The following is a 14578-nucleotide window of genomic DNA, read 5'->3' as shown; positions in this document are numbered from 1 at the left end:
AGAAGGGTATAGTGTTAACTGGGTATTTGCATTCATCTCATTTCTTACAGGCCATTATGCTTTAGAAAGAGATTTTTAGTTGTTTATTTTCGAGGGAGAGGTATTCACAGCCTTTTAAGAAATAAAGCAAAGACATAAAGTGTATATTGACCGAAAAAAAAACCCTAGTTTCTTTGTTTCCAGATTATTTTGCCAGAATATCTTTTTGTGACATCTTTTGAAGCTCACATACTGGTCTAGAATGTGGAGTTCAGGGATTTCTAAATAAGGGCCCAGTTGCCTCAGTCTCAAATATTCAGAGTTCAAAATGGATATCAATTGTAGTAATTATGCTTATAATTAGATTAATGAGCCATTTATGCCCAAGCTCCAAGTGCAAAAACTTCAATTTCTACTGATGAGGTGTCCTAAAAAAGAGGGGTTTATGTAAACAAATCCCTATTAGGCAAAGTAAATCAAGATAAGGAACCTCACCCCAGGCTGGATTAGAAGCTAGCAGGCATCTTTCAATCACAGCAAGTCCCTAATCTCTGGAACCACCTCTGTGGTTTTGCATTAGGAAAAACTGCTCCCTTCGGAGGTCTGATGGCAATACAAAGGGTGCCCCAAAATGCTCCTGGCTAAATATTCTTGATGTTTGGAAAGGGAGTGGGGAAAGGCACAGCAAGAATATGCATATAGCTTCAGTTTCTGCGAATCACTTTGTAACTGCAAGAGCATAATAACTGCTACTCAGTAAAACTAGTTATATCAACCATGCATTACATATCATCACATTGAGTGGAGGGAAATTTTTCAAAATTTTAGTCTTCTGACCTTGTTCCAAACGAAGAAATAATTTAATGTCCCTTTTTTAGAGTATTAGAGTGGTATTTCCAAACAGAAGCTTTCCTTGCTTTTCTTACTGCCATAACCTCCCCTCTTCCTCCCTCAAGGTTTAATGCCACCAGAAACTGTAGGAAATGATTGTGCCCAGTCTCCAGGTCATTATTGTTTAATCAATGCATCTCTGGAGCATGAAAAAGGTACCTAAGTCAAAGCTATTGTTTGGATTTTCTTTAAAAGACAAAATAAAAAACACAAATAACTATAGACCTAGACCAAAGCCAAATTAGACACCCATACTTCATGATCCTGTCTTACCTTTAAACAATGTGACTGAACATGCCTAATATTGTATGTCTGGTCTATCAGAGACATAGAGATCAAAGGTCATATTTAACATTCAGGAGGAGGGGCGGGTGCAGATTAATTAATAAATTAATACAGCAACGCCTTTTATTGCTGGAGCCCAGCATTAATAATCTACTTTTACAACCCCAAAGGACAGCAAACATTTAAGAAAAAAAAAGCCAGAGAAAGAGAAAGAACAATCACTTACCAGTCTCTTTTTATTTGGGGAGCCTTAGAATTTGCAGACGCTGCCAGTCTGCCTTTAATTAGTTGCACATCACCCCCTAACACAAAGAAACACAAATCCAGATGTGTCTTGGCAGCTCCCAATTACAACTTTAATACTTGTAAACAAACTGTTGGGGGGGGGATAAATAAATATGCGGATCAAAAAAAAATACCTGTAAATGGCTTTTTTTTTTCTTGTTGCAGAGAGGAGGAGGAGATGGTGTTAGTGGTGGGGGTGGAAGGAGGAGGAGGTGGGGGGAGAGGAAAGAGCCGAGTGTGAGTGTATGTGTGAGAGCGCGGGGCTGTTCTCGGTGGTCTCTCCTCTCCCAGCGCGTTGCTCTCCGTCCGTCTCCAGTCGCTGTGTGCGAGGGAGGGAGGGAGCCGGGGAGTCTCTCCCTCTCTCTCTCCCTCTCTCTCACCCTCCCCCCCCCTCTCTCTGTTTGTGTGTGTGCGAGTGTGTGGTTGCTGGGGGAGGGGAGAGAGAGAAAGGCTAGGGAGGAGGTGTGGAGGCTGGGGGCGGGGGCGGGGGCGAGGGGGGGTGATTGGCGCGGAGGTGAGGAGGACGCAGGGACGTGGACACCTACTGATGATTGGCTGCAAATTACACCGGGAACAAGAGGCGCACGCGGGCCAGCGCTCCTCTTCACAAATCCTCTCCTCCGTAGAGGAGCCACGTTTCCCTGCTCGCCTGCGGATCACCCTCCCTCCTCGCGCCCGGCTCTCCGACTCTGCCGCCCAGCACAGAGGGCTGTTGATTATTTTCTTTTGCTCTCCGAGATAATTGTTTGGAAGGGATGGAAAGAGGGCGTTTCCGTCACTCTCTCTGCGTGCGGGATGTGTGTGCGTGTGTGTGTGTGTAAATAAACTTGTCTGGGTTTCTGGCTGGGTTGAGAAGAGCAATACAGGAAACAGAGAAAAGGTCGTGTTTGAAGAATGATCTTAGTTTACACCCTACTTCATGCCTTTTAAATAATTTTCCTGGTATGTCCAGAAAGACTTTAAAAAAAATCATTATCACTGAGATCCTTAGAGGAAGGAGAAATGGATTGGTGTTTTCTGGTTGTTTAGACCCTTTAAACATTAGTAATCCAGAAAGTAAGAAATTGGTGACGCTTGACCAACCTGTCTCTCTCTCTCTCTCTCTCTCTCTCTCTCTCTCTCTCTCTCTCTCTCACACACACACACACACACACACACACACACACACACACACACACTTCATCATGCAGCCTTCCTCCCTCTTTTACTATTCCATCTGGTAGTTCTAAGGATTGAATCCGATTTTTAACTTACTGCTCTATTTTTATTTCCAAACTTTATTTCAAACAAAACTACTTTTATATCTAACTTACTTTATTTTCAAAGATATGTTATATTATGATTCAAAGACGTTATAAATGTGTATATGATTAATATTTCGCATATTGTTTGTGAAAAATTTGTTTAATAATTGAAAGATAAATCTTTCTTACACAGGGCAAGTGTAAATAAGGCACTCATAAATGCACCCATGAATTAACCTTTTCACTGCTGCCTTCAAGAAAATGAGAGATTCCTGGTTACCAGCTATCCTACTGAAGCAAAGTATTTTGCAGTAGAAAGAGCTATGAAATAAGATATAAAACTATGACTCCTTTGATTAGTTTCAGAGATACACAGTTTCAGAGAAGAAGCAAAGGGATCATAAAAAGTTGTTTCCTTTGTAATAATAAAATGCTTAAAAGACATTGTAAACCATATTTATTTGAATTTTCAAAAGATTCTTCTTGGCCATATCAAGATTTCGCCAATTACAAGCGGATAGATGGTGTGTGCAGAATGAAGGTGCAGTTTCAATAATGGGCAACAGCAAATGTTCTGAGACTCATTAAGTAATGTGCATGCCATAGAATAAGTTTGGTTTTAAATTCAATCAAACTGGTTATTTGTAAATAAAGACAAAATAACTGGATAATTAATAATTATTTAAGTTAATTGATACATTTTTATACTTTATGCTAATGGTTTGTAAAAGCAAGGAGAGAGATTTTTCCATTTAATGCTCTTCTGAACTGAGCACCATAGGAAATTTATCAGTAAACTGTAGTCGCTTTTTATTGTGTGAAAAAATGGAAAGATGATAGCTTCTTTAACATCTACTTAAACTATTTAAAGTATCACTCCAATGATAGAAGTTTTTGAAGAGTTATTTTTTTAAAGTCAGTGGAGTAGAGACATCATGCTTTCTCATATTCAGTTTGCTTTCTTTTTATGAGATTCTTTAAGCTCATTTTCAAAATGAAACCATTAACAAATGGGAAAGAATAAACTCTTAATGCCAAAGAATTTTATTCTTTAGCTTATAAAGAAAAAACACACACCAGTCAATCTGAATTAATAATAAGTTATAGCTGCTATTAATGGTCCAGCACTGTCAGACACTGTACTAAATAATTTTCTGAAACTTCATTTTGTCCTTGCAATAACCCTATGTGTGAATTATCATTTTATTTCCATTTTTACAAATGAAGAAATTGAGACTTAGGGTAATCAGATAGCCTTTATTAGGTCACAAAGTTAGTTTGTAACAGGCCTGTCTATCTCCAAAGCCGTATGCTTCTAGCCTCTACTGTATGTCAATATCAATATTAATTTTCATATCATACAGCATTAAATATAGCTTTGTTAAGACACCAGCCTGAAAGAACAGCACTTGCCTTTTCTATCCTCCCTGGATACTAGATTCTTCCCTTTAGTTGTGATTGTGCATTCTTCATTAATATGACATTAACTCAAACTTATAGATAGATACAACAAATTATAAACAATGTATTGCAAACTCAGATATGATATCCATTTACTTCTAACTAGGAAACGGATTATAACTGTTGCCAAATATGGTACGGGAAAAGCTCTCTTTTCTAGTCTAGCTTGTGTCCTTTACCCTTTTATACTAGTTTTGGCACTTGCATTTCCATCATGTCTCATACTATTCTACATCTTATGTTGTCTCTTCCAGGATGATGTTTCTGGGTTTTTATAACAATTGCAGAGAACATTTAGTCCTCTGTTAACTTGTTTAGGGTCCATAGTTCTATGAATTACTAAAACTTAAGGTTTTTCCTTCTGCAAGATATCTGCTACAGGTTCCAATGACCAGAGAGTGGCTTTGTGCCTTTATCCTGCATTATGATCTGAAGCAGGAGTCAGAGGCTTCATAGAGCTCACTGTGGGAAAATAAAAAATTCCAAACTTGAGTATCAGCTGAAGTGTCTCCTACTCTGTAGAAATGTTGTGTTGTGCTTTCAAATATCTTTAAATTGCTGTTTTCCATCATAATCATCACTTTCATCTTTAATAGCCTAGAACTTCTAAAAATTAATAAATGGACCTCAAATTTATCAACTAAAAAACAATTGAGGTATATTTTTGTTCAAATGCCAATACTAGGTAGCAACTTCAGGTCAGAGGACAGTCGTCCTCTGAAAGTCATGAACCCAGTTTCTTTCCATTTGGGAGCTTTGCCATCCACAGGAACTGTTTATGAATTCTATCAAGACAGTAGAAGGGCAAGTAGGAAGGTATTGATCTTGAAGTGGCACACAGCACTGCAGCTCACATGCAGTTGTTAAAGAATAGTCACACATCACACCTAGCTGCAAAGATTTCTGGGTAGTCAGTTCTTAGAAGGAACTCTAGGACTCTGGATTAGAGAAGTAATTTTGCTGGACAACTCTAAGTCTCCCTCACAAAGTAACACTGGCAGGAGAATAACCTGCTAGAGAAGATTAAGTAGAACACATAGCCTTAAATTTGATCTTGAGATTTCTCTTCCCCTGGAAGCTCTTGTTCTTGATTACCACCCTTAGGGATTACCACTAAGAGCAGTCTTAATGTCTTTGGGGAAAGTTTGGCAACTGTGAACAAATTATGCTGCCTTAAATACCTGTGTGAAAGTCAAGGCAGATTTAGAATATTCCGACAAGAATTTACTAAAGAATAGAGACAGCAAAAGTGAAATAAGCAGAGGAAAACCATAAATCTAAAATAAACTGACTTACAGATAAACCTTAGGCACTGGTAACTTGTCTCCTGGTGTTCTCAAAATCCAGAGATAATCTTTAATTGACCACCTCCCCAACAAGGTGTTTCCGATTTAATATCACAAGAATACCAAACATCCAGGTCAAGAGAGGTACTTATTCTTACCTGACATCCTAGAATGTTTCTTCCCAATTCCTGTTTATAGGACTTCTTTATTTAGTAATTTACCCTATACAAATGCAACACAACAATCACACCTTTTATGTAAGGAATTTGCAATAAAATAAATAAGGTATAATTTCTTTAATCCTTCTTCAACTGTAGCTGCTTGGGATTTTTATTTATCTTGAGATCCTTGACATCTGGGATTGTACCTTTTTCAACTTTTATTCCCTATCTAATAAAACACATGACAAGTTCCTAACATTTCAGTGTCATACACATGGAAAGAAAAGAGCATAAGCAAAACATGGTTGCAAGTACTCCATTGTCTATAGGACAAATATGCAAAATCCATAAAATTGCTTTTAAAGTCCTTCTCTCATTCGCTCCAACTTTTGAATCAAATCTATTATTCTCTCCATGAACTTGCTATTCCATAAGATTCAGTTCTCTCAGAAAGCATTGTTCCCTTCACCACTACCAGAAACAAAAATTAACTTTTTTAATTAATAAAGATCCATAAGCTAATATGAAGTTACTGTTATTTACATAAAAGAGATTTTTTGCTTAAAATGAAGTATATTATAATGAAATGATATTTTAAATTCTTTAGGTGAACATTCTTTTAAGGATCATTTCAGGTGTTTTCTTGGTGGCTCAACAACAGGGATTTGATGATATTATATCTTGAAATCAATATTCTGCACACCTGTTATTTTCTTTCACTTCTAATTAAATATCGATACATCATTACTGCAATGCTGACCTTCATATTCAAAGCTGGTACTCTTAATCTGCCAACAGTAGGTCATGCGTTTTGAGCTGTTTTCAGCAATAAAATATTTGCTTCAAGCTATCTACAGTCTCTTACCTTGTCTTTCTTATGACTAACAGGATGTATTTATGGAATGGTTGGCCACGGTTAGGGATAAAATCTGTGACTATGGTGGGTAATGAAAATAATGGGTTCATAGGGTTAAACCCATTACCTTGGCCTCATTAGCACTAAGTGAACTAAATGCACACAATCACCTATTTTTACATACAGTTTGGACACTGAAAAGATAGGTACCAGATACCACCTTAATTTTCAGAAATGTTTTTAGTCAGATCAAATTGCTCTGGGTCCATTCTTACTTATTCATGGCATTCTTTCTCGTCATGTAAATTCTCATTTCTGTAAAACTATATCTTTGGTACTCCATGCAGGATAATGGGAGCTGCCCTCCAAACACAGAAAACCATACAACTTAAATAACAGTAGGCTAGAAAAAGAAGTTCCAGAAGAACACTTCCTTCATAGGCTCCCTAACTCAGCTTAATTTTGATTAGGTATAGGCTTCCTTATCCTTTTCTGTAGATATTTGGTACTCTTTATTCATTGGTTTATTAGAAAATCCAAGCAATAGCACTCCAAATTTTTCAAAGCATTTACTTTTGAAAGAAACAGTGGATCATTTTTGCTACAAAATACAAAGTCAAATTAAATAGCGTATCAATACTAAAATCTCTAAACACAAATTTGCAGTGTAGGTCCCAAATTGCTTTTGACAGTATGCAAGGAAATCAACACTGGCTTTGTCCCCCCCAGGAAACTAGACATGAAACTACCCACGTGCTTTCTGTAATATGTGTCCCTTAAAGCATATAGGTAATGGTAAGATATTAGGAAGTTTGGAAATCTTGTGGTGAGATTGGCAATTATGAGTTGGCCAGAAAACACTTCATGTAGTTTGGTGACAAAGGCTCAGTGTCACATCAGTCCACGCTCCCAAGACAGCAGTCCAGCATGAAGCAATATTGGTTACTTCCACTTTCAGTCATTCTCTCTACACACAAGTCTTATCTGACTTATCTGACAGGATTTACACAACACTGTAACAGTGTCCCCTCTATCAACCGCTTCCTTCATTCTCAGTTAAAATCCAAAGCCCAATAGCATAAATAGCCCATGTTCGCCTCAAAGGGAAGAAGTAAACCTTTTGTTTAAAATGAGGTGTATATGCAGAAACTGGACAGTTTGTAAAAAAGGCTTCTTAATTTCCAAATTATCAGACAAGACTTGCCAAATTATTTAAAACACCCACACATAAAAACCTCCAAATTTTTTTAATAATGAAGTCATTTATAAAATTCACCTCTTAAGAGATAAAAAAAATTAGACTTATAAAAGCCATATTTGTAAAGCTTTGAAATAAAATTATTTAAACTGTTTTCTATTAAATAATGTTCATTTAAATCATAATTTTGGAATTTGCAGTTTTTGAGTACAATAAAGAAATGTTTCATAAAATGCATGTAATTTTGTTTATTTTTCCTTCTGAACTTGAGATTTCGACATTCAGTGTAACTTGGATTACCCATTTGCGAAACCACAGGTCTCTAGATATTAGTCTCAATATTTTATTTCAAATTAAAACCATTCCTTATGCTTGACTTTCTAAAAATATATATTTCTATTGTTAGTTATCTTCAATTAATCATTTTTAAATAATAGATATTTTTCTTTTTGAGAGAATTCAAGATATATCCCTGAGTTGTTAACATTCAAGCCAGAAAGGGTTTTGTGTTTTTTTTTTTTTCTGAGTGCTGACCTTTGTTATGCCGTAGTTATAGCAACAAGAAGAGTTCCTTCTGTCTGTCTGTTGTGTTCTCTTTCCAAACTAATGACTGTCTTTTCTATCCTGTTGTGTAGTATAGAGAATGCTTTACGTGCGTTGATTTCTTGATTTACTGATGCATTTATCTAAACTGGCAATTTAAATGGAAATGTTTAAATAAATGCAATTAATGGAAATGGAATTTGCATATTATATATGTTATTTATGCAACGTAGATTGTTCATTTAGATATTGTTCTGTATTGTCTTTAAGCTTCCTTAATCAACTTGCAGTTTAACTTCTCAATGATCAAGTTTATTTATCTTATCATTATATCTTCTTTATCTAAACATGAGAGAGAAAGAGATTGAGAGAGAAAGCTGGGCAAGCCCTTTTCATAGAAGTAATATGTTGTAAGAACATGTGATTTGTTTGCCAAACTGTGCCACACAAGCTCACTATGACCTTGGACATTCTAAGTCTCTTTTTACCTATCTGGAGTATCAGTTTAATTATAATTATTACCTATCTCACAGGGTTTGTGAGGTTTAATTAATAATAACAAAGTATTGGGGATATTTAGTAGAATGGGGCTGTATAAAAAAGCATGCTGTCCAAAAAATCACAACTCCCTCCATCCCACATGATATTTAACTGTACACATTCCTTTTCTTTTGATTCAGAGTTAATATCATACTTACTGCTTTTTTCCCCTCTGTTCTATATCCATGGTATAGCCTTTTTTACATGAAATTTTTACTTTGGATGAAAATTGGGTTTCTATCCTACTTCCCTCAGATTGCACTATCACCTCCAGGAGCTCAAACATTCCTGAATCCACAAAATTATTAACAGTAGAACCTGAGTAAGTAAATATACACATTTCCTTTAAGTCACAATCATAAACTGTCAACACACAATTTCTATTCAGTCCTCAAACACCCTTTGTTTGGGTCCATTATGTTCAAAAAATGAAAACTGAGTTAGACTTCCAGTTTCTTGGAAAAATTGGAAGAAATGCAAGCACTGGTTCTACATTCTCTAATGGAAATATTAGCTGGAGTTGCCATTACTGATGGAGTTTCTAATTCATTCTTAAAACTCCTTCTTGTCTAATTCCTATCCATGTACAAACTGGAATTTGCGACTGAGAGTCTCTCAGTGCATTTGTGCTGGTTGTTCACTGCACAGCAAAGCTCTTTTCTAGTGAGTCTAGTTTGCCTGAATGTATTCTAGGGACCAGAAAAGCCCTGGTCAGTGTCTCAGCTATAAGTCAATTATATAAAGCAATGACTATCATAACCAATTTTATTAATTATTCTCCTTTAAGTATTAAAAATCAGCATCTCATCTTTGAAATTATATCCCATAAGATTTTATCCAGATTAAATTTAAAGTCATATTCAATTTGTATTTATTCCTTTTTCTGTGTTGATCGATTTTCACCTAAAAGACATTCCAATCAAATTATGTTTCAATATAAAATAGAATGTAAATAATATGCAAATTTTAATTGTGTAACTTGCTGCAGAAATCAGGATCTATATTTAATTGAAAATTAACAAAATGATTAAATGAGTAATGTATGTTGGGTGGCTGTGAAATGCATTTTTCTTTGGCTATAACTACTGTTTGAAAGAGGGGCCTCACTGTTCATACTGTAGTCTCTCTCTGTTAACCTCTAAATTTTATAAACAGTAGCAGTGCTTGAAAGAGCATTTGTTTCCACCTATTTGCAACTTGACTTTTTAAAAATACCTGATGATATAATGGCATTCCCTTTTCTACATAGTATTTCTATGTTTAAAGATATTTTATTCCTCTAATTTTGGGCTACCTTACATTAGTGGAAAGAAATAACTAGAATAAATAGAACCTCCTACTCTGTCAACCAAATGGCACTAATTGATTCACACACCTTTCTTTACCAAATTCCAAGAACCCAAAACTGGAGTAATACCCAACTGAAGTTAACCCCTCTATATTTTACTGCCCACTAGTCTACTTGCAAAAGAAATCCACATATAGACATCCTTTCCTTACACAAAGCATAAAATAATTTTATCTTCAACCATGGGTAGAAAAAAGGTGGTTAGGGTTCTACTGACTGCAGGTAAGGAAAACAATACTCAAATTGGCTTAAATGATGAGACTCAAGATGGGGTAGACTCGCTGCAAAGAACCATCTGGTTTAGGGATGCCATGGGTGGTGCAGATTCTTCCATTCTTATCACTCTGTCATATCTATTGCCTTGGCTCTTTCTTCAGGTAGCCCTCTCCCACAATTTACTACAGCAGCAGTTCCAACCCTCACATCCAGACACCCAGGAAAAGAAAAGGATGGGATTGTTTTATGTCTGCATCTTCAAAGTGAGGAACTTTCCTAGAAGCTCAACAGTAGATTTCCCTTAGATCTCATTGACCAAAATTAGGTCACATGCCTACACCTAAACCAACCACTAATATTTAATCCTTTGGGATTTATTTTTCCTGAAGCACGTGGCAGTGTGGAGCATAGGAAATACAAGAACATAATCATGATTCAGTTAAGAAAGAGGAAACAAGGAGTTAGGTGATTGGGTGGCTGTGGGTGAAACAAATGACGGTGTCTGCCGCTTCTAAACTCTAACTCTATCGCTTTCACTTTATTTCTGCTCTCTTGGGAAAGCTAGCCAGCCCTAAATCTCATGGATCATGCCAGATTATGTATGATAAGAGGAAGTCAGTTTATGGATGCCAGATCTTTATTATGAATGAATCAGTGAAATATACTTTTAGTTTTGAATGTCTGTTTTTAGATAAATGAGTTTCTAAGCAAAGTTTTGATTATCTATCTATCCCTCATGCATCCCATCTCATATTCATCATCCCAGACATTTCGTACTGTGCTTCACAAATCGGGAGGCATCCAAGTTAAAATATAAGGAATTGAGGGCTTAAAACTCTGGATAGGAGGAGAAAGCAAAAAGAATGAGGAAGTTAAAGGAAATTAAATTAAGAGGAGTAGTAAGCATTTTATGGTAAACCACATCTATTTCCATAATTCAGTACACCGTGAATATTTTCTTTTTACACCTTCTGCTGGCCCTTAAAACTGTTACTTTAACATATTTGTAAGGTATCAGAGGCAAACTAAATAGCCAGTCTTTAAAATTTCAAGTTGGTCCCCAAGCTGACTCAAATTTGCAAAAATCTGGCATAATTTAAAAGTAAATAAATAGAAGCAACACTTAGCAGAAGGTTCCTAACATAAACAAAGCTGTGCACGTTTTGTTTATTTATGGGATCCATGCAAAGTGTCATACTCATTTAAAAATATTCGGCATGAGAGTGATTGATTTTAAAAAGTGAATAAAATTAAGGAGCATGAGCATTCTTTAAATCTAAAAGATCAGTAAAAGGAAGAATGGTTATTTTTTTGTAATATTATATATAAGAAAACATTCTTTCTCCTTTATGTCTGTTCAGAATATTTTTAAAGATTGTGAGAAAAATAGGCCTCTATTTCTCCAAAGTGCCTTTTAAATTGCAATGTGACAAACCGTACCCTTCATATATATGCCTGTGTGTTGCTCAAGGTTAAGTGGTAAAATGTAAGTGTGAAAACTCCCATATTATTTTTTTTTCACTTGATGAGACTTTAAGGCATGCCCAAAGAGAAAACATTTTAAAATCCCTGTCGTTGTAGAAATTATGTTCTGCTGTCATTCCTTTATTCATTTACTCTTCCAGTGCAGCCAGAATTAGTCCCTATCTGTTTTAATTGGAAAAAAAAAATGTTCTTGAACACCAGTTATTGTACAACACAATATGAAGCACCAAAGGGAGGGAAAAAGTGAATAACATATAATGTCCTGCCCTCAAGAAACCAATAATCTAATACAAGGTACTCAGGTAGAAAGCACACACACATATACAAACAGAGATTTTATGACAATTATTTCAGTTCTTTTTTCTAAAAGAATAATTTAAATGAATATAGGCAAAGTAAGTATAATAAAAATCAAATTCTGAAATATGCTATATTGGATATATACATAGACAGCAATGAAAGCAAGTGGAAATGATTGGATTATTAGGGACTAGGGTTTATCTGAGGAAAACCTCATAAGAGAAATCTTTGAACTGGAATGATTAGAATATGGAGAAAGGAAGAATGAATATTTGGTGTAGAGGAAATAATAGTGAGGAAACATGAGTGTTTCGCAGAGTACAGAGATGGCATATTGTTGAAAGTGGTTGCAATAAAGGCTCGGAAAAGAGAAACAGGAATGACAAATGAAACCCAAGAATTTCTTGAAAGAATAGTATATACGCAATGTCACAATCTCTCTCTTTCCTTTATCTCTTGAGCTCACTCCAATCAGCCTCTTGTCAAGATTTCCAAAGACTTGTACTTTTTTTAATCCAAAGGTCAATTTCACTCTTCTGCTTATTTGACCCATCAGTAGCATTTGACATTTTCTTCACTTTGCTTTAGGAAACCACACTCGCCTGGTTTAACTTCTGTCTTGCTAACTTCTTAACACTGGATTGACCAAGGGTAAGTATTTAGATCTCCTTTTTGTTATCTCTCTGCACTCACTCCTTTGCTGATCTCACCCATTCTCATGGCTTTAAATTCCATCTATAACCTAAAGACCCCAAAATGTAAATTTCCAGGCTACACTTTTATATGTAACTACTTGGCAATTCCATGTAGCTGATTAATCGTCATCTTAAAATTAAATGGTCTAAAATTGAACACCTCTCTTCCCCCAACCCCCCCGCCCCAAACTCTCCTTCAGTTAATGGCAACTCCATCATTCCAGTTGCTAGAATCAGTAACTTGGTGTCAATTCTTGATGCTTGATTTCATGTTCCACCTCTAATTCATCGGCAAATCTTATTTGTCCAACTTTCCCAAATATATCAAGAATCAGAACACTTCTTAGCACCTCAGCTGCCAAAAACTTGTCCATACTAGCAGTCTTTCTTTCCCAGAGAAGCCACTGACTGACCTCCTCCTTCACTTCTTCCTTACAATCAAGATGCCATAGCTAGAGTGATCATGCTCAATTAAAAGTCAGATTCTTTTGAACCTTGGTGTGGAAAGCCCAGTGGCTTCCCATTTCCCTAAGAGCAAAAGACAAAATTGCTATAGTGACTAAAAAGGGCCTAAATAATCTGGCTTTCTTTTACTTCTCTGCTTCTTTTCCTCTGCCCTCACCCACTCCAGCCTCCGTGCTATACCTGGAACAGCTCAGGCTTGTTCTGCCTCAAGACATTTGCAATGGGGTTTGCTCTGCCTCGAGCACTTTTCCCCAATATCCATACGGTTTATTCCCTCAGCTCCTTCACGTTATTACTCAAATGCTCCTCAGTGAGACCCTTCATGTCCTCTTTTTTAAAAATGTCGCTCTATACCTTACCACTCTGTATTTCTGTCCTCTGCTTTATTTTTTCTGATAGTGTTTGTCACCACCTAACATATAAATTATACATTAAAAAGTTCTTGTCTCTGTTCACAGAATGAAAGGTACGTAAGGAACCAGGCATTGCTTTGTTCATGCCATAAATAATGCCTGGTGTATAGAAGTTGCTCATCTTTTCTAGGGTATGGATAAATGAGAATAATATTAAAAATATGGAGAGAATAATTAATGTATAAAATCACTAAAGAAATTTAAGAATTGAATCAGAAGCCCAAATGATAGAACCAGACCTGGCAATGAGTAAGGACAATCTTCTGGAATAAAAGGGGGTAAAAAGGGAAGAAGAAGAAGCAGAGAGGAGAAATGAAGGACTATAGAGATAAGCTTTGAGCTGATATGGATTTAAAAAGAAAAATTTTAAATCTGATTATCTCTGCTCTCTCACTAAGACAAAAGGTACAGAACACCTGGTAAAAGTGAAGGACTGAGGGTAGCTGTAGCACATAAAAACTGTGATAATTTTTTAATTATTTAAAACATTGACTTCGGGAAGCAAGGAAAGAACCCAGTACCGAACAGAATATCTGGAACATATTACATGCTCAATGAATATGTTTTGACTTCATTCAATTAGGTAATCTAGGCAAGAGTAAATATGTTGAAAGCAATATTTCTCACTCAACCTAAAAAGAATAAATTTATACCTTTGTAGTGGGCTTTTAGCTGTACAGAGAAGACGAGAGGAAATGTGGTTTGGGATTCATACAGAGCTGATGATTGGCATGGTCAATGTGGCCAGATTTCATGAAGATGACAGGATTAAGGGCCCTGGAGAGAACATGTTATATAAATATTTTTTAATATTTTGAAGTAAACCAGGATGTTTTATTTCTAGAGCTTGTAACCTAGAAGAAAAGACACCATTCAGGGTAGTAGAAATGATGAAAAAGAGAACAAATTTAATTGCATAAATTACCA

General features: G+C 36.0%; 1 protein-coding gene and 1 long non-coding RNA gene across 6 annotated transcripts in view; one reads left to right on the top strand and one right to left on the bottom strand.

The window, feature by feature from the left end:
- CXXC4 (CXXC finger protein 4) overlaps window positions 1–1806 on the bottom strand; it is a 270656-nt gene extending 268850 nt beyond the window's left edge. For 3 of the 4 annotated variants that reach the window (XM_077142651.1, XM_077142652.1, XM_077142648.1), the window contains exons 1-2: window positions 1575–1806; window positions 1382–1457 (exon numbers count right to left, since the gene is read on the bottom strand). The gene's annotated coding sequence lies outside the window, so the exon portion shown is untranslated. The remainder of the gene's footprint in view (window positions 1–1381; window positions 1458–1574) is intronic. The other variant, XM_077142650.1, reaches the window with a different exon arrangement.
- Window positions 1–14578, top strand: part of LOC143668077 (uncharacterized) — a 62270-nt gene that overhangs the window by 2636 nt on the left and 45056 nt on the right. The gene's annotated exons all lie outside the window — the stretch shown is intronic.

The sequence above is a fragment of the Tamandua tetradactyla genome, chromosome 24, assembly GCF_023851605.1.
Source record: "Tamandua tetradactyla isolate mTamTet1 chromosome 24, mTamTet1.pri, whole genome shotgun sequence".
Classification (NCBI taxonomy): domain Eukaryota; kingdom Metazoa; phylum Chordata; class Mammalia; order Pilosa; family Myrmecophagidae; genus Tamandua; species Tamandua tetradactyla.
This window is presented reverse-complemented; position numbering and strand designations above follow the sequence as displayed.